The following is a 22,113-nucleotide window of genomic DNA, read 5'->3' as shown; positions in this document are numbered from 1 at the left end:
AACACCAAAACAAAGGCACAAAAGACAAAGGCATGCATGCACAATGCATTGGCCTATTGTAGACGCGCCCAAACGTCCCGGGCTTCGCACGTGAAAATGGGCGCGAAATCCCGTTTTGTTCATTAGCTTACTACAGTTCGGACTCAATGTCACGGTTCTGAATCTGATCTCGCAAAGTGCAATGCAAGACCCATAAATCACCAAAGAGTCCAAATCTGGCAAATCGTTTTGGAAAACTAATTTTTGTAAAGAAGTGCCAAACATGGACTGCTTTGCCAGATACAGAGTCGCCACCTAAATATTTATTTTGGGAGAATTTAGGAAACCCTTACTCGTTGCCTAAGGCCACGTGTCCGTCATCACCAAAGTTGCCTCGGCTCGGGAACTTGGGTACGAGAGGGGAAGGTCATGCAATGAGCACCCCCGCTCGCCCGATCAAAGATCGGCCTGTACTAAGCATGATATCTTGTTTTTGAAAACACATGCGTTCTTATTCCAGTTATTAGCTAGAATTACTATGTGATGTGCACAACACACAAGTATAGACTAGATCACCTAATTTGGAACAAAGCATTGCATATTTGTTGTTTGAAAAATGGTTTGAAGTTTGCTACTCGCAAGTAGGCTAAATCGAGGATTCAATGAATTGTTCCAATTCAAGCAATCCAACCTTCACCCACAAGCATTCAGGCAGTTATATCACATAAGCAGTTAGCCTCACGGCAAGCATGCTATTATGGCAACACTTACACACATGCAAGATGCTAAAGCATAAACACTTACAGTGTACTCCGAGCCAAAACAAAGAACTAGTTAGTAATCAATGCGTGATCCTAGTTTATGTTAAGATGGCTAATGTAACACATGCAAAGTGCAACTAGAAATAGGATCGGCTATTCTAAGATAGCATATGAGATGCGACAACTCGATACATGTATTCAAGTAGGAATTGAAATACAATGCGGTTAGTATGATGCGTCAAGCCCGGTGCATGCAATACAGGTGAATGATGCAAACGTGCATAGCATAAGGATGCTAAATGAAATATGCCCTAAAACTAACCATCGTAAGCGGTTAAGTAACAGGGTGAAAGACATGGGGTTGGAAAACATGCATCACACACACGCACACTTATTACAACAATTGGCCCTCTCGACGGAGGGTACGAAAGAATAATACAAATCAACTAATTAATCAACTAACAAGCTAATTAATTATTACACAACTCTAAACTAATTAAACAAATTAATTAAGCTACAAAAATAGTAAAGCAGCCTCGGTAAGAGGAACAAATGCACGCTCGATCGGCTTCGCTCGGAAATCTGTTGCCATGCCTCATGTTGCCTCTGTTTTCACTGTTTTGCACCTCTGAAAACTGTGAAAATCTCTGTGATGCTTCTGAACCACCTCATGGACATGCTGAGAGGCCATCGGCCAAATGGTGAAGCCATCAGCCAAAGAAAAGGTGTCATCGACCATTTATGAGGTCATCGGCCAAACACTTTTAGCCGATCGGCACACCAAATAGCCGATCGGCCATCTTTTCTTGCAAAATGCTGTTTTACTACAACAGAGGACAAACAGAGGTATGGCAATACATTTGCAAGACGATGTTTGCAACTACACCCCTTATCATGTTTAAGGCTCAAAGGTGTGTAGTTCTCGACCCTCAGGCCACCAATCACGCATTCCAATGCATGATGGCCAAATGAGCCAAGTGTGCAATTCGATATGAAATGAATGCACAAAATCACATAAGGGGCCTCAACCTCTATCATGTTTGATCAAGAGGCAAGGCATGCACACACAATGCTATGCAAACATGCAAGCATGATGCGATGAAATTAGCATGCAACATGTAATGGAATTAGCATGTAACAACATGTAATGTGCCAAGTATGCAACAAGCATGCAACAACATGTAAGGCAAGCATGCAACAACATGCGAAGATGGACTTAAACTAAAATGCACAGCTCTCAAACATGCCCAAATCAGTGGCCAAAAGTGCTAAAACGATGGTACTAAAATGCAAAACAAACATGCATGCCAATTGGCCCATAAGCTAGGCAACAAGACACAACTCTCAAACATGAGCAAGGTGTGACAAACATGAGAATGTGGCAATGCAATAAGCTCTGAAAATATGTGAGGAATGATGCCAAATCAACCAAACAAAGCGAGTATAGCATGCAAGAAAGACTAAAGCTTAAGACTAGCTAAGGGACTCAAACCATGGCTATGCAAGGCAAGCCCCAAAGGGCCAAGAGCACCCAAAACAGTCCCAAGGTAGGTTAATATGAGACCAAAAATATGCTCGAAACTAGCTAACACAAGCTAGAACACAACACCAAAAACATGAGGCATGCAAGGCTACAAAAGGGGTGTTACACTACACCTATTACAACCAAACATGGCATGACTTAACCAATGAAAAACAGAGATATGGTATGGTAAAACAAGACCAAAAACCCACTTAGATGGCTTCCCAAAGACCTAAGCATGGAGGCGTGCATAATGATCCATTCATGAGGCATAAAACATCAACATTTTTAAAGCATTAAAGGAATGATAAGTGCAAGCATTTGAGCATGAAATATGGACTGAAAACACATATGAAATGATGTCGAATCATGAAAATGGTCCAAGTAATTTATGCTAGAGGACTCAATACTCAAAGCTAACAAGCTAGATTGAACCAAGGCTATACAAAGCAAGTCATACATGACCCAAAACACTTCAAACAGAGCTTAAACATGCTGAAATATGAATAGAAGCTTCTTTGGGTCAAGCCAAAATCATGCTAAAAACATGGCTTAAAGCACAAAGCATGTTAAGGCAATAGAGAAGATTGCACTACAAGTACATAAGGCATGCATGGTATGGTCAAACCAAGTCAAAATAGTGTTATATCATGGCAAAACAAAGCCTAATACATATTGAAATGAAGCCACAAAGAGGTATAAAAACATGTTAACTTAGTAAGCCAATACCACAAGCACACAAGAGAAGGGGAGGGGGGACAACCCCCTCCTATTTGAGGCCTCAAAACCTCACTTCCACCACTAAAATTCCTTTGGAATTCAGTGGTGAAGAGGCCAAACAAAGACTAAACAAAAGCCTAAAGGAGGTGGCCCAAAACAAGGCCAAATAAGGCACAAAGGGGGTAGACCACCCCTCAACACCAATGAGCCCTCAAACAATCATGTTAAGCAACTCAAAACAAAGCTATTTTCAGTTTAAAGCTAAGCCAAAAGAAGCATGCAAATATGGCTAAGTACTCAAGCAAAACAAAGCTTAAAAGAGGATGAGAGGCTTACCCTTGTAGAACAACAAAACCAGCAACTCTCCTGTGCCAAAACCAACTCTAGGATGTTAAAACAAGTCCTATGGAACCTTAGCTCCAAGGTCAAGTGGTTTGGCTAAGGGGTTCTAGGCAAAATGCAAGAAGAATTCTCACTTGAGGGCACAAACAAGGGCCAATATAGAGAGAGAGGGAGGAATATAGAGAGAGAGGGATATAACTTCTCTAATATAATTTTTTCAGAACCCTTGGGAAGGGAGAAGGGTCTCCCTTCTTATAGGAATTCAATTCTAAAGCTTCCTAAGCAAGCTAAGCTTGGTTGAAATCCCTCCATACACGTGTATGGAGGAGAGAGAAAGTGGCCAACAGCTGGCACTAGCTGGAAGCACAATCTCTGCAAAAAGCAAAGAAAAGGTCTCGGCCAAAAGAAATGGCCGATCGACCAACATAAGTGCCGATCGACCAAAAAGAGTGCCAATTGGCCAACATTTTTGGCCGATGGCAAGAAAGCAAGGCCGATGGCATCAAGCCTTGGCCAATGGGTTGAGGGAATGGCTAACAAGCCACCCTCTTCCCTCAGAAGCAAAACACAAGCCCTTGGTCCACAACCAAGCACAAAATAGACAAGTTGAGAGATCCTAAGGCAAGGCGCGCGGCCGAGACCTCCGGGAACTCAAAACGAACGCGAGCATGGATGATCATTGAGTGTTCAAACAATGACGTCCAAGTCTTGAGGACGGTAAAAAATGGGGTGTCTACACCTATCAACTAGGCCTAAGAGCACAACCCTCAAGAAGGCTCAAGGAGTGACAAATGCAAAAGTGTAACAACACTAAATGCACTGAAATTAAGTAAGAAATGATGCTAAATCATTCAAATAAACACAAGTATAGCATGCGAAGGTCCTAAAGCATGAAAGCTAGCAAAAAGGACTACAAAGGAGACATGCAATACATGGCAAATATGCATGAACCAACCATGGACAGAGCTTAAATAGGTCAAAACAAAGACCTAAACATGCTAAGTTAGGGGCTCAAAGGTCAAGGCATGCAAGCATACAAGCTAGGCCACAAACTAGGCAAGAATGCACAACATTCAAAGGCATTTAAAACATGAAAGAAGCGGGAATATAGTCATGCTATAAGCTCTGAAATGAAGTATTAAATGATGCCAAATCATCTAAATAGCTCAAAGATAGCATGCATGAGTCAACAAGACACAAAGCTAGCAAGGCTAATTGCACTACAGCTATACAAAGCATGAAGGATATGGCAAAGGCAACCCAAAACAGTCCTAGATTATGCCAAAATGATACTAAAACATGTGTGGAAGGAAGCCAAAACAAGCTAGCATGAAGGGCATAAGGCATAATGCATACAAGGCAAATAAGGTGGATCACACTACATCTATTAAGACCAAGCATGGAATGACTTAACCAACAAAAAATCAGAGTTATATCATGGCAAAATAACCCCAAATAAACACTGAAATGATGGCTCGCAAGCTAAGGCATGAAGGCATACGCAATGATTCATGTTAAGGCATAAAGGGGCAAACCCTCCAACGCATTGAATGAGTGATAAATGTGAATGCATGAGCATGAAACATGGACTGAAATCACATAATAAATGATGCCAAATCATTCGAATAGTCCAAGTAAAGCATGCTAATGGACTTGGTGCACAAAGCTAACAAGCTAGATTGAACCATGGCTATACAAAGCAAGTCATGCATGGCCAAAACAACACAAATCAGAGCTAAAACATGTTAAAACATGGACAAAAGCTTCTCAAGGTTAAGCCAAAAGCATGCTAGAATGACATGTTAAGGCATGATGCATGTTAGGCTAATTCAAGGAATTGCACTACAAGTGCATGGAGCATGCAAGAGGTGACCAAACCAAACCCTAACAGAGGTATGACATGGCAAAAAAACACCAAGAACATGCTGAAATGGAATCAAAACAAGCTAGAATGGCATGCTACTTCATGAAGCATACAAGACTAGTGTGTGTGATTTACACTACAAGTGTATAAACCATGCATGGAGTGACCAAACCAAGTAAAAATAGTGGTATGCCACAGAAAAATAACCACAAATACATGTTAAGATACAAGCTAACACAAGCTTAACAAACACGCTCACACATGAGGCATTCAAGGCAAGTATTGAAGACACAAGGAGAGGGGATGACCCTCTCCTTTTTGGGACCTCAAAACACCATCCCCACCACTGAAATTCCTTTGGATTTCAGTGCTGAGAAGACCAAAACAAGGTGATCCCAAAGCTTAAAAAGAAGGCACAAAAGCAAGGCCAAACAAGGCCTAAGAGGGGGGAAACAATCCCAAATACAAAAGTGATCTTAAACAAAGATCTTAAGTACCAAAATTCAGAACTTTTTGTAGCTAAGAGTTAAGCTTAAAACAACATGCAAGTAGGGCTAAAAGCTTAAGCAAAAATGGGGGTTTAAAGGGTTAAAAGCTCACCCTTGAAGACCACCTTCAAAGTTGCAACTCCAGCAACTTTTTCAAGCTCAAACCACACCAAGAACCTCAAAACCAGCTCCTAATCACCTCAGCAACAAAAGGATGGTGTTTGAGCGTGTGTTTGTGTGCAATAGTAAGACAAAATGACACTTTAAGGCACAAAACAAGAGCAAAAGAGAGATATAGATACAAGTGTATATGTATAACTCAAACCACCAAATTCTGAACCTAGAGGAGGGAGGAGGAGCCTCCCTGTTATAGAGAACAAAAGCACAAGCTTCTTGAAAAAGCTAAGGCTAAAGGCCATCCCTCCATACACGTGTATGGAGGATGGTTCAAATGCTCTCCAACTATGCCAGCTGGCCAAAAATATCTTCAAAAAGGTGACAAAAATAGCCGACCACTTGAAGTGGTCGGCCAGCAACTTAAAGTGGTCGGCCGATCACTTTAAGTGGTCTCCCACAACAAAAACTAGTCAGCTAGGGGTAGGAGAAGTCTACACACTGAAAACAAGCAAGTGGTGTAGTGGTCGACCAGAAAAGGTGGCCCAAAGACCAAGAAAGCCAGTTATTCGACCAGAAAACTGGTTGGCAGGAGGAAAAGTGGTCTCCAAGGGGAAAAAATGGTCTCCCATCCTTGTACCACCTTCCAAACAAGGAAAACAAGGTTTGTACCAAAGACAAACCAAAACGGATGCAAGACAAAAGTTTGGGAGGCAAAGCGCGCAGCCGAGAGCCTCAAAAACTAGCTATCGAGCACCAAAAGTGGTTTACGATCACAAAAGTGGTCTCCCAAACCACAGTGGCCCTCTAGGCCAAGGAAACAAGGTGTGGTTCAAAAACCACGCCAAACGGAGAGCGTTAAGCGGTCCCGAGACAAGGCGCGCGGCCGAAGGCTCCAAAAATCAGAAACTAGTCTCCAAACGAAAAAAATGGCCTACGACCACGAAAAGTGGTCTACGACCACAAAGAGATGGTCTACAAGACCTCTCCCTCCCTTCGAAAGGAAAACAATGCTTGGTCCACTAACCGAGCCGAAGCACAAAGAGTTCAGAGGCCCGGAGGAAAGGCTCTTAGCCAAAACTCCGAAACCTCGAAATGAGCGCAACATGCACAATCACTAAGTGCTCAATTGATGACGTCTGAGTCTTAAGGTCGGTCAAAAATGGGGTGTCTACATATGTGCACAAGCATAAATCTTGTAGAGCATATTTATAAAATTCAAGTCGATCTTATTTACATTTCCTTTTCTGAACGGCCTTGGGCCCACCTAGGACAGAACGGCCTTAGGCCCAACGTAATACAAAACGGCCTTAGGCCCAATGTGATACAGAATAGCCTTAGGCCCATCATGATAGCAAAACGGCCTTAGGCCTATTTAATACAGAACAAAACGACCTCAGGTCCATATCTCGTGTGCCAACGTTCAATCATTCCACTTATTCTATCAAACATAACTCATATAACATAAGCTATTTGAGAGAAAAATAGAATAGATATTGAATAACACATGTGAGTACAATACATGTAAGAAACGTATCATCACATTACTATTACCCACTGTGATGTGGATGAACAATGGTCCCCTCCTGTACATGCCCTACACATAGTACACAACTCGTAAGTACATCACTTTTATTTAGCTTTCTCTTTTTATTCTATGTTCAATTTGCTAAACCCCATTCAATTAAACGCATCACAGAAGCATCAAATGGTCATATTAACATGTTCAGAGGGTTGAAAAGAGCAAAAGAAATTAACAAAATTTTCCATTTTTGGCCGTACATGCAGAAGTCCCCACCACACGTGCGGGAAAGTGTATTGCACGTGCGGCCCGCATGTGCTTTTATTGTAATAAATATCAGTCTGCCTCCCCTGTTTTCCACAAGTGCGGCTGTGCATCCCACACATGTGGCCTTGGGCCCCCGCACGTGCAGTTCTGGCTCTATTCTGGGCAGTCCGAAATTCATCAAAAATCTAACTTTTCAAAGGCATCTCAAGGCTTATATACAACCGAAATTCCTTTCAAAACATAGGATCATATTAAACATGATTCTCAACTCCAAATAGAGTACAATTCCATTTTAGTAAAACATGTACAATTCAAACAATTATTTTCCATCCAATTCCTCATCTTCTCATGGTAAGCAAAATAGATACACACACACACACACATATATATATATATATAAGGAGTTCACAATATGTGCAAGAATTAAAGAGCAAAAGATGGGTCCTCTAAAGTTAACTCAAAATACTCTTAAACACAAGAATCAACCTTCAATTTACATAAATTTAATGACTCTTGGTGATTCCATGGACATTTCCTCAAACAAAGCCTTTATATCAAAACCCCTAACTTATATGAGTGTAAAACTTCAATCCAATGCTTAAGTCTCATTAATTGAGGAAAGGTTAAAGGTCTTAGAGTTGATTTACACTTACCTAGAGTAAATCCCTAAATTAATCTTCAAATTTCTTCAATCTTCTTCTTAGATTAAACTCTCTCCTCTTTCCCATTCTCTTCTTCTCTCTCTCTTTCCAGGAGATCTTCTTTTTTTTTGTTGAGAATGAAGTCCTCTAGGTTCATATAGACCCTCAATATATCCTTTATGGGTCTAATAGACTAATTAATGCTTAAATCCAAATTAAATCAATTTAATTCATTATCAATCAAATTTTTACAAAACTTCATATTATGCGCTAAAATTCAAGCTAATCATAATGGTAAAGTCAATTTTGGGTTATTACGCCCCTAAGCTTTTAATTTCTAGTCCAGATGTCTCAATTTCAACAGATTTTTCCAATAACCGACAGATATAATATCATAATTAACTAATTCATGTATGTAAGCATAACTCCACATGGAATTTCACATTAAGCATGTAATTACTCATATAACTAAAGATATCAAGCATATAAGAGGGTCGGGTTATTACACTCCCCCCCCCCTTAAATAAGTTTGGTCCCTTAAACTTGTTTTACCTCAAGTTGAGAATAATTATGGATACCGTTGCCTCATTTTCTCTTCTTTTTCGCACGTGGCTTCATTCCTTTAATGTTCCTGCCATTTAGCCTTCACCGTCAGAATTGCTTTGTTCCGCAATTGCTTTACTTGTCAGTCCAAAATTTGAATAGGCTTCTCCTCATAAACCCAGTTGTCATCCAAAATAATCTGGTAGTAGTCTATGATATGGGACGGATCTTGTATGTAACTTCGCAACATAGACACATGAAATACGTTGTGCACTTGCTCCATGTTTGGCAGAAGAGCAATACAATAGGCTACCGGACCCACTTTTTCCAGAATTTGAAACGAACCAACATATCGGGGTGCTAACTTACCGTTTTTGCCAAATCTTGGGTGTCCCTTTATTGGTGTGACTTTTACAAAAACATGATTACCCACTTCGAATTCTAAATCCCTTCGTCGGTGGTCTGCATAACTCTTTTGTCTGTTCTGCGCGATCTTCAACCTTTCTTGGATAGTTTTAATTTTCTTTATTGTCAATTGAACAATCTCAGGTCCAAACAATGATCTATCACCAACTTCGGTCTAGCACACGCGAGAGCGACATTTTCTTCTATATAAAGCTTCGTAGGGTGCCATTCCTATGCTTGAGTGGTAACTATTGTTGTATGCAAACTCCGCCAACGGTAAATAAGTTTCCTAACTCCCTTGGAAGTCTAAAACGCACATTCGAAGCATATCTTCTAGTGTTTGGATTGTTCTCTCAGACTAGCCATCTGTTTGAGGGTGGAAGGTCATACTGAACTTTAGCTCTACTCCCATAGCATCCTGTAGGCTCTGCCAAAATCTTGACACAAATTTTGGGTCTCTATCAGACACAATTGAAACTGGAACACCATGTAGCCACACAATTTCATTCATATAGACAGTAGCAAGTTCATCTGTATTGTATTGAGTTTTCACAAGTAGGAAATGAGCTGATATAGTTAGCCTATTAACAATAACCCATATGAAATTCATGCCTCGAGGAGTTCGGGGTAGGCCAACAATGAAATCCATAGTTAGATGTTGCCATTTCCATTCCGGGATTGAAAGGGGTTGAAGTAAGCCAACCGGTCTTTGGTGTTCCACTTTTACTTGTTGACACTGCAAACATCTTGAGACAAATTCTGCAATTTCCCTCTTCATACCAGGCCACCAAAAATTCTGCTTCAGATCTTGGAACATCTCCGTGTTACCGAGATGCATCGCAAATTTGGAGTCATGTGTTTTCTCGATAATTCTTCTCTTGATTTCTAGCACATTTGGGACACATAATCTGCCTTGAAATTTCAGCACTGAATTTTCAACAATGAACCCGACTTTGGCTTCATTTCCATTTCATCACAAATTTTCTGTAGAAACTCATTTTCCATTTGTCGTTGTTTGATTCCTTCAATAAATGTCGATTGAGCTGACATCGCTACTACTATCGCATTTTGACAATGTGACACAATTTCCACATTCATTCCTTCTAGATCACGTAGTAGTTCCTTCTGTCTCGTGAGTAAACTCGCTAAATTCCCCATACCCTTTCGGCTAAGGGCATCTGCAACAGTGTTAGCTTTACCAGGGTGGTAATGGATTTGTAGGTCATAGTCCTTAATAAGCTCTAACCATTGTCTTTGTCGTATATTCAACTCTTTTTGGGTGAAGAAGTACTTAAAACTCTTATGATCAGTGTAGACTTCACATGTGGTACCATACAAATAATGTCACCATATTTTCAAAGCAAAGACTACTGCGGCTAGCTCAAGGTTGTGCATGGGATAATTATTTTCATGGGGTTTAAGTTGGCAAGAGGCATATGAGATGACCCTTCCATTCTGCATAAGTACACAGCCCAACCCTTTGTAAGAAACATCACTATAAATCACAAATCCCTCAATACCAGACAGTAAGGCAAGAACTGGTGTTGTAGTTAACCTTGTCTTCAACTCCTGAAAGGCAGATTCCCGTTGTTCTGACCATTCAAACAAAACACCCTTCTGGGTCAACTGGGTAAGTGGCACAGCAATTTTTGAAAAATCCTTAACAAACCTCCGGTAGTACCCGGCTAATCCCAAGAAGCTTCACACCTCGGTTACATTAGTAGGAGTTGGCCAATTAATAATAGCTTCGATCTTGTGTGGGTCGACAGAAACACCCTCATTCGTTATGATATGCCCCAAAAATCCCACTTCATGTAGCCAAAACTCGTATTTCTTCAATTTTGCATACAGTTTCTTATCCCGAAGGATTTGAAGAATTAGCCATAGATGGTTCTCATGAGCCTCCGTACTTGTCGAATAAATGAGGATGTCATCAATGAATACGACCACAAAGTCATCCATATAGGGCTTAAAAACACGATTCATTAGATCCATGAAAGTCGCTGGCGCATTGGTAACCCCAAACGGCATAACTAAAAATTCATAATGTCTATAACGGGTTCGAAAAGCAGTTTTCTCGATATCCTCGGCTTTAACCTTTAGTTGGTGGTACCCGGATCGCAAATCTATTTTGGAGAAGACTTGTGCACCATGTAGTGGATCAAACAAATCATCGATCCTAGGCAAAGGATACTTATTCTTTATAGTTACCTTATTATGCTCTCTATAATCCACACATAATCGAAGGGTCCCGTGTTTCTTCTTTACAAAAAGAACTGGTACGCCCCAAGGAGAAGTACTCGGGCAAATAAACCCTTTGTCGAGCAAGTCTTGCAACTAGACCTTCAACTCTTTCATTTCAATCGGTGACATTCTATAAGGAGTTTTGGATATGGGTTGGGTTCCCAGCACTATATCAATGGTAAACTCAATTTCGCAATCAACTAGTTCACCAGGTAACTCCTCTGGAAAAACATCCGAAAAATCTTGAACTATTGGAATTGTATCCAAACCCCCATCCGTTGGTTGTCTGCTCAAGACACTACATAAATACCTCTGACAACCTTTTTGTAATAGTTTACATGCCTTCATTGTGGAAATAAAGTAGGGTGGAGAAATCACCCCTTGTCCCTTGAAAATAAACTCAAACTGTCTCAAGGGTCGAAAAGTAACTTGTTTGGACATACAATCAATAGTCGCATGACAATCACTTAACCAATCCCTCCCCAAGATTATGTCAAAATAAGCCATATCAAGAGGTAACAAATTGGTATCTACCCGAACATCTCCAATTAGAATTTCACATGCAGGATAAATAGAGGCACATACCATAGACTCCCCCGATGGTGAGGACACACACAAAACATAAGGTAGTGGTTCCATAGGCTTGTTTAAATAGTTAGCAAATGCTTTTGACATAAAAGAGTGGGTAGAGCCCTAATCAAATAACACATGTGCGGAGTAATCATTAACGGAAAATGTACCTGATACTACAGCCTCGGTATTCTGCACGTCACATGGAGTTACCGCAAATACTCTTCCCTACCTAGCAGCCTCTTTAGCATTGGCGGGTTTTGCAGCTGCCTTTGTGATTGGGGTTGGAGTTGAACCGGCTGAACTTGTGGCAGTTCTATTTCCATTCTATCGATCTTTTTGCGGCAATCCCTTGCTAATGACCCGTCTTGCCACACTTGAAGCATGCCCCCGTTACTTGGTAACAAGTCCCACGATGCCTCTTTCCACAATCCGAACATATTGGTGTAAAGTCACGAGGAAAAGCAAAGGTACTGGAAGTTCCCGAATTTGGTTTCTTGCTCAGTGGTACCACTGAACCCCTTGGAGCTTGGGTATTCTTCCTCTTCACTCTCCACTCTGAGGCCCGGTTTTGAGTGGCAATATTTCGCTGAGCTATTACTGCCCTTTCTAACACATCCACGTATGTAGGTAATTTCAACACATTTATTCGATCAAGAATAGCTGTTCGTAATCCTCCTTCAAATTTTCTTGCCTTCTTGCAATCCGTATCCTCCATAAGTGGTGCGAAACGGGCCAACTCAGCAAATTGAGCCTCATACTCTGCAACAGTTCTGTTCCTTTGTCTCAAGGTCTCAAACTCAGTCATTTTCTTGTCTCTCATACATTGGGGAAAATACTTATCATAGAATAGCTCCAAAAATCGAGCCCATGTTAACCCTTGGTGTTCAATTCTTGTGAGCATCCACCACCTCCGTGCTTCGTCTTCAAGAGTGAAGGCAGCAAGTTGCACTTTTTCGGCTTCGGTACATGGAAAAACCTCAAAAAACTTTTCTATGCCCAATACCCATGCTTCTGCTTTTATTGGTTCAATTTCCTCTTTGAAAGAGGATGGCTTCATCTTCTTGAATTCCTTTGTGAGCATAATTGTTCGGTCCTCATCTTGATGGTCTTGTACCACTGGCGGTGGTATTGGTACCGGTGGCGGTGGTGGTTGTTGTTGCTGTTGCCTCAAAGTTTCTGCCATTTCCATAATCATTCATTTTATCATATCCAACCGTGCAGAGGTAGCATCCTCCGAATCATCCATCCTTGTTCTCACCATGATCTGCATATCAATCAATTATAGTACACATGAGAATACACAAGATACATTGGTTTTAGCATTAGTCATTGTACATACGAATCTCGTTGCTATATCTCATTTTGTATGCATCAAGAAATGCTATGCATGTAACCTAAATCTTTTCTAGACTCTCTAAAGCTCAATGGACCCGTGCGTGAGATAGCAACTTGTGCTCTGATACCAGCTATCACAACCCAAACCTGCCCCTAAAATTTTGGGCATGACCAGCCTACACCTAGGCCTCAAAACCCAATTTAAGTTTGATACAACCCTGAGGCCTAAACGGAAGCAAATATAATATCAAAATGTAACATCCATTGAGCTATGTCTAAATGCCAGGATCTTAATACAATATAGCATACATACACATGCTTATATTAAGTTCACACATATAAGTCTATACAAGGGTAGCAAGCAACCCAAAAATTACATATTGACAAAGTATCTAAGACAATTCATCCAAAATCTAGCTACACATGCCAACATATGGAACCCGCCAAATAAAGACAAAAGGCCACTTCGAGTGACTCGGCAAAATAGGCCCAACAAAAGGCACCTGCGGCTGACCTAAGGTTATCCTGCAGGCTAATTACCTACAAAACATTCATAAAAACGGAGTGAGCAAGGCTCAGTGAATGATAGCAATGCAAAAAGATTATGTGTACGAGCATAAATCTTGTAAAGCATATTCATAAAATTCAAGTCGATCTTATTTACATTTCCTTTTCTGAACGGCCTTGGGCCCACTTAGGATAGAACAGCCTTAGGCCCAACGTGATACAGAATGGCCTTAGGCCCAGTGTGATATAGAACGGCCTTAGCCCCAATGTGATACAGAACGACCTTAGGCCCAATGTGATACAGAACGGCCCTGGGCCCATCATAGTAGCAAAACAGTCTTAGGCCCATTTAATACAGAACAAAATGACCTCAGGTCCATATCTCGTGTGCCAACGTTCAATCATTCCACTTAAGAAATATATCATTACATTACTATTACTCACTGTGATGTGGATGAACAATGGTCCCCTCCTCCACGTGCCCTACACATAGTACACAACTCGTAAGTACATCACTTTTGTTTAGTTTTCTCTTTTTATTCTATGTTCGATTCGCTAAACCCCATTCAATTGAACGCGTCACAGAAGCATCAAATGGTCATACTAACATCTTCAGAGGGTTGAAACGAGCAAAAGAAATTAACAGAATTTTCCATCTTTGGCCGCACGTGCAGAAGTCCCCACCGCACATTCAAAAAGGTGTGCCGCACGTGCGGCCCGCATGTGCTTTTATTGCAGTATACATCAGTCTACCTCCCCTGTTTTCCGCACGTGCGGCTATGCATCTCGCACGTGTGGCCCTGGGCCCCCGCATGTGCAGTTCTGGCTTTGTTCTGGGCTGTCTGAAATTCATCAAAAATCTAACTTTTCAAAGGCATCTCAAGGCTCATATACAACCAAAATTCCTTTCAAAACACAACATAGGATCATATTAAACATGATTCTCAACTCCAAATAGAGTATAATTCCATTTTAGTAAAACATGTACAATTCAAATAATTATTTTCCATCCAATTCCTCATCTTTTCATGGTAAGCAAAATAGACACACACACACACACACACACACATATATATAAGGAGTTCACAATATGTGCAAGAATTAAAGAGAAAAAGATGGGTCCTCTAAAGTTAACTCAAAATACTCTTTAAACACAAGAATCAACCTTCAATTTACATAAATTTAATGACTGTTGATGATTCCATGGGCATTTCCTCAAACAAAGCCTTTCTATCAAAACCCCTAACTTATATGAGTGTGAAACTTCAATCCAATGCTTGAGTCTCATTAATTGAGGAAAGGTTAAAGGCCTTAGAGTTTATTTACACTTACCTAGAGTAAATCCCTAAATTAATCTTCAAATTTCTTCAATCTTCTTCTTAGATTGAACTCTCTCATTTTTCCCATTCTCGTCTTCTCTCTCTCTTTCCAGGAGATCTTCTTTTCTTTTTGCTGAGAATGAAGTCCTCTAGGTTCGTAGAGACCCTCAATATATCCTTTATGGATCTAATAGACTAATTAAGGCTTAAATCCAAATTAAATCAATTTAATTCATTACGAATCAATTTTTTACAAAACGTTATATTATGCCCTAAAATTCAAGCTAATCATAATGGTAAAATCAATTTCGGGTTATCGCACCCCTAAGGCTTTCAATTTCTAGTCCAAATGTCTCGATTTCAACAGGTTTTTTCAATAACCGACAGATATAATATCACAATTAACTAATTCATGTATGTAAGAATAACTCCACATGGAATTTCACATTAACCATGTAATTACTCATATAACTAAAGATGTAAAGTATATAAGAGAGTCGGGTTATTACATGGACGGCCGCCGCCGCCGCCCGCGCGTGTACTTGTTTTGGGTCCAATGGGTCTAGCCCACTTTGCCCATAACCTCACTCTTCCACAAAACTTGGGTACCCCTTGGGGCCCTCCCTAAGTTCCAAACCCAAGGCTTATAAACTCACACAAAGTTTGCTTACCAAAGCAATGTGGGACAAACCTTGATTTCAACCTTTATGGAAATTTCACCAAAAACACTATTTCCATAGAGCTCACTTTGGCTTCAATTTCTCATTCATCCGATAATGATTTTCAACAACCAAATATACTACGTGAATCACAAAGCAGCATAGAACGCGTTACCACTAATACCCGCTATAACCAGTACTTGGGACCTAGTTAAATTATAGTCAAAAGTTAATAAAAAAATTCTATTTTTGTACAGACTTTCCTTAACCATTCTAACAATCCCCCACATGAATGGAATTTAAAGACAAAGAAAATGCAACAACATGCAGAATTTGTCGAGAGAGTATAAATCAAAAATATCTTGCATTAGGATAGATAGCTTTTGGCCTTGAACCTTCCCTAGTGATAACCTATTGGACTTACTAGCTAACCAATGGACGCGACGTCTTGAATTGTTCAGTCGTTTGTGTAAGCCAAAACAATAGATTTCACACAAAATATCTTCTAACACATCGTGGTTCTCACGGTTGTGTTCATTTTGGCCTTGAACGCTCCTGGTTGTTCGTGAGTACTTCTAGAGAATTTAACCTCTTCATTCTCATAGAACCGACCCCAGTTCGACACTCATATAGGTGATTCTTATTTGTGAGTATCTCTTATACTCGTCTTGATTTTTATGCCTAAATCAAGATATAATTATCATTAAAAGCAAAGCTTATACTTAAACCCCTACATACAATACATGTTGCAGATATCACTCTCACTATAAGAATGGGTAGGGAATTTTAATCCCTTGGTGATTTACGGTGAGCCACGCATAACTTAGTTGTCCCTTTCAACTTAGTTCTTGGGATCTCCAGTCATCTAAGTAGGGTTACCATTATGATGACTCTTATGTAATAGGCTTTAATCATGTCCTCGTTGATGAACTATACACTTGCTCTTTTGTCAAACCTTTCATTAATGGATTTGTAATATTCTCTTTAGATTTTATATAATCTATTGAGATTATTCTACTTTAGAGCAATTTCCTTTTGGTATTATGCCAATGACGCATATGTCGTGACTTACCATTATACATATGACTCTATGCCCTGCCTATTGCAGATTGACTATCACAATGAATGCAAATAGCTGGCACAGGTTTTGGCCGTATTGGAATGTCTTCTAAGAAATGGTGAAGCCACTCTGCTTCTTCTCCAGCTTTGTCTAAAGCGATGAACTTAGATTCCATTGTGGATCGTGCGATGTATGTTTGTTACGTGGATTTCTAAGAAACAACAGCGCCTCCCATAGTAAAGACATATCCACTAGTGGATTTTAAATCTTTAGTATCTGATATCCAATTTGCATCACAATAGCCTTCGAGTACTGTTGGATATTAAGTAAATTTTAAGCCATGATCACGGGTAAATCTTTGATATCTAAGAACTTGAATGATCGCTTTCCAATGGTCTTCTCCGGGGTTACTAGTGTACCTATTCAATTTACTGACAGCATAAGCTATATCAGCACGTGTGCAATTCATTAGGTACATTAGGCTTCCAATGATTTGTGAGTATTTTAACTGAGACACCACATCACTTTTATTTTTTGATAAATAAAAACTGATGTCTACAGGTGTTCTTACTACATTTATATCATCCTTGATATATTTACCAAGAATTTTCTCAATATAATGAGATGGAGATAATGCATATCCATCAGATGTTTTAGTAACTTCATTCCTAATATAACATCTGCGACCCTCATATCTTTCATATCAAATCTTCTGTTCAATATTTGCTTGGTTGATTTAATCATGTTTTGACTGCTTCCAATGATAAGCATGTCATCTACATAAAGACAAATGATTATATGACCTTTGTTAGTGTTTTCAACATAGACGCATTTGTCACATTCGTTTATCTTGAAACCATTAGTTAGTATAGCATTATCAAATTTCTCATGCCATTGCTTAGGAGCTTGTTTTAATCCAGAAAGAGATTTAACAAGTCGACAAACTTTGTTTTCTTGTCCTGGCACTACAACCCCTTCGGGTTGCTCCATATAAATCTCTTCATTTAGATCACTGTTTAAGAAAGCTATCTTAACAACCATTTGATGTATCTCTAAATTATACAATGCTGCTATAGCAATAAGTATGCGGATAGATGTTATTCTTGCTACAGGGGAATATGTGTCAAAATAATCTAGACCTTCCTTTTGTCTGCAACCTTTTACCACCAATCTTGCTTTATACTTGTCTATTGAACCATCTACTTTTATTTTTATCTTGAATATCCATTTATACCCAAGAGGTTTAGAACCCGGTGGAAGATCCACCAATTCCCAAGTATGATTTTGCATAATGGATTCAATTTCATTATTAATAGCCTCTTTCCACAAAGGTGCTTCAAGACCTGACATCGCTTCCTTAAAGCTTTGAGGGTCGTTTTCTAACAGGTATGTCAGAAAATCTGGACCAAAGGATTTTGATATTCTCGCTCTCTTACTTCGTCTTGGTTCATCATTAATTAAATATTGTTGGTCGAGACTATTACTAGTCTCTTGCGTTTGATTGTCATTAGTCTCCTGATTTTGTGTACAATCATAAGTTTTTTTTTTCTATAAACTTAACTCCTGTCCTTTCTTGTAAAGAAAAACTTGTTCAAAAAACACAGCATTCCTTAATTCTATAATAGTGTTCACATGTATATCAGGTATTTCTGATTTATAAGTCAGAAATCGATATGCACTATTATTATGCGCATAACCAATAAACATACAATCCACTATTTTTGGTCCTATCTTAGTCTTTTTCGGAACAGGAACTTCTACCATTGCCAAGCATCCCCACACTTTTAAGTATTTGTATGAAGGTGGTCGGCCTTTTCACAATTCATAAGGAGTGTTGTTAGTTTTCTTGTGGGGTATTCTATTAAGAACATAATTAGTAGGCAATATTGCTTCCCTCCACAAGTTCTGCGGTAAGCCTGAACTTAGTAACATGGCATTCATCATTTCTTTAAGAGTTCTATTCTTCCTTTCAGCAATTCCATTTTGCTATGGAGAATGGGGTGCTGTAGTTTGGTGAATAATGCCATGTTGCGCACAAAATTCATTTAAAGGTGTATCATATTCACCACCCCTATCACTTCTAACCATTTTAATAGTTTTACCAAGTTAATTTTCAACTTCAGTTTTGTAGAGTTTAAACATTTCCAAAGCTTCATCTTTACTTCCAAGTAAATATACATAACAATATCTTGTGCAATCATCGATAAATGTTTATGAAATACTTTTCGCCTCCTCTAGTTTGAACAAATTTAAGATCACACACATCAGTATGAATTAATTCTAGAGGTTCAGCTTTTCTTTCAACCGATTTAAATGGAGCCTTAGTTAGTTTTGCTTATACACATAATTCACATTTGTGATTAGGATTAATTTCAAACTTTGGTATATAATCCAAACCAATTAGTCTACACAAAGCGTCAAAATTCACATGTCCTAATCTACCATGCCATAAATTTGACTCAAGAATATAAGCAAAAGATGTGTTATTCTTATTCATAGCAGATTGTGGTACAAAAGTCATTACATTTAACTTGAGGAGACCATCACTCATGTATCCTTTACTCACATACATACCACTCTTTGTTAATACAAATTTATCAAAGTCAAATACAAGCCTAAAACCATTTTTACTTAGCAAAGAACCAGAAACCAAATTCTTTCGGATGTCTAGTACATGCAACACGTTGTTGAGGGTCAGTTTCTTGCCTGATGTCATCTTCAAGAGAACTTTCCCTTGTCCAGCCACAGCAGAAGTAAATGAATTTCTCATAAATAGTTGTTCACCATTTACAGCCTCATTATAAGTAGTGAACGTTTTTTTGTCCACGCAAATGTGTCGAGTTGCCCTAGTGTCCACCCACCACTCTTTGGGATTTCCATCCAAATTAGCCTCAGACATCACAGTAGAGAGATTTATGTCATTTACCCTGTCAGAAATGTAATCAACTTCTATTACATTAGCTTGATTGGTGGTCTTTTTGCTTGTACTTCCGCGATCCTTCTTAAGGCGGCGGCAATTAGTTGCACGATGTCCGATCTTGCCATAGTTATAGCATTTTCCTTTGAACTTTTTATTGCCATTGTTGTTGCCTTGTTTAGGACCATCTTTAGCAAAATTCCTCTTTTTGTTATGTGGTTTGGGCATTTGTTCCACTACATTAGCCTCAATGGGATTTTTACCATTCCTCTTTTCAGCCTTACGGTTATCTTCATCAATTCTCAGTCTTACAATAAGTTCATCCATGGTCATCTCTTTTCGTTTATATTTTAAATAACTTTTGAAATCTTTCAAAGCCAATGTTAATTTTTCCACGCAGCAACTTGGAAAAACTCGCTAAGAGACATACCTTCAACATGAATATCATACAAAATTAATTGAAAACTTTGAACTTGAGAAATTACCGTTTGAGAGTCCACCATAATAAAATCTAGAAATTTACTGACAACAAATTTCTTTGTGCTGGCATCCTGTCTTGTATTTTCTCTCCAAAGAATGCCATAATTCTTTTGTTGTTTTCAGAGGACTGTAAATATTATACAGCATGTTGTCTAGGCCATTAAGGATGTAGTTTCTGCACAGAAAATCAGAATGTTTCCAGGCGTCTACAGCGGCAATAACTTGCCGATCACTTTCATCCTCTTTAAGCACTAGAGTCTTTACCTGGAGAAACTGGGCATGATTCAGAGTCGTAAGATAGAACAACATTTTCTGCTGCCCTCTCTTAAGCTCGGTGCCATTAAATTTGTTCGATTTTTCTCAACGACTCATTGGAACTTGAACATGGTTTTTGGGTAAGGATCGGAGTCGTTGTAATAATCGGATTTGTAGTACTACTTTCAACAACCATAATATCTGATTACAAACAATTAGAAAAAATCAAAACCAAAACTCAAATTAATTTTCTAGTTACTCAAACAAGAAAATAAGTTATAAAACAAAAATAATTTTACTTTTCTAGTTACTAAAACCAGAAAAATAATATACAACATAATAATTTTATTAATACAATGAAGACACAAAAATGATCTGTCTTAAAATTGTTTGACAGCCTTCACTGTATTCAAAGAATGGATTAAAGAAATGAGAGAGATTGTTTGATTACAAAAATCAAAACAATATATATTGTGGAGAAGTGGTTCGGAAATACTCTTTTGATCTTGGAGGGTGCTCGTGATCCTCAACTAGTCACCTGAAAAATAATGAACACTCCGGTCGGGGGTGCCGGAATCAGCACCCCGACGGATAAGTCAGTATCTCCTCTCCTGGTTGCTTATATCTCAAGTTATACTTACTTGTTCTCATATACCCCATGTTGGCTGACACTCTCCTTATTTATAGTCGTCCTTGATGTTGATGGTTAGGCCCACTCTTCTTCCAATGAATAATCCCTCATTCGGCTAACTGTTCGTACTCGGCCAGGTCTACAGCTGATTATTCGGCTGATCTGGTTATTTGGCCTTTATCCCTCCGGGATGGGGCCGTGTAATTCACAACTTGGTTTCTCTCTTCAATCTATTCGGCCTCTGTGCGTAATAGAATCTATTCGGCCCCCACAATTGCCCCCCAAACATCCTATTAACGTTAGTTAGTCGGCATGTTTGGACCTTGGACCTAGAGAGTCAAGAAATATAGCAGTATCCCTTACTCCAATGCAAGCGTCAGGGCGCCTACTACTTTTGAGCATCATTACAGTTTCCCGCCCCTTCATACATTTCATTCATTTAATACGATTTGAAACCATGTTGTCTTTTCGTCTGTATGTTCTTTCTTGAATGCTCAAGATTTCTCGTTACCTGTCAGTTCAACTTCTTCGCTTCTCGCCTTCTGCAACTTTTTTCCGCTCTTCATTGTCTTCCTCATTTTTTGTAAGTTTCTCTTTCTTCCACCTCGACTCCTTTTTCTTTGTTTGCTTGCTGTGTAGAGTGTCTGTTTTTCATGCTGTGATGGCTAAACATCTGAGAGCCCTTTTTTCTACAGAGCGAGTCTCTGGTTTCCGTCGCCACTTTTCTATCCCTAACAACGTTCATCTGGCACTTTTGGCAGAGAACGTGATTGATACGGAGAGGACTGATGAGAGTACAATCGTCTTTCCTCTCTTGTTAATCGAAGAGGGCGGAGTCTGTTTCCCCTTTCATCCACTTTTAAGGGTTGTCCTTCGTTATTGGGGTTTAATCCCTTCTCAGCCAAACGTAAACTTTTTTTTGAATAATAATGGGTATTATTGAACTAAACCGGCACCTTAAGCTT

At 39.3% G+C, this 22,113-nt stretch overlaps 1 pseudogene; it reads left to right on the top strand.

Moving 5' to 3' along the window:
• Nucleotides 1–22,113, top strand: part of LOC114288071 (ferric reduction oxidase 6-like) — a 187,759-nt pseudogene that overhangs the window by 25,032 nt on the left and 140,614 nt on the right.

This window comes from Camellia sinensis, chromosome 5 (genome assembly GCF_055761805.1).
Source record: "Camellia sinensis isolate YWXY chromosome 5, ASM5576180v1, whole genome shotgun sequence".
NCBI classification, from domain to species: domain Eukaryota; kingdom Viridiplantae; phylum Streptophyta; class Magnoliopsida; order Ericales; family Theaceae; genus Camellia; species Camellia sinensis.
Note: the sequence above shows the minus strand (reverse complement) of the source record. Positions and strands in the feature narration are given on the sequence as shown.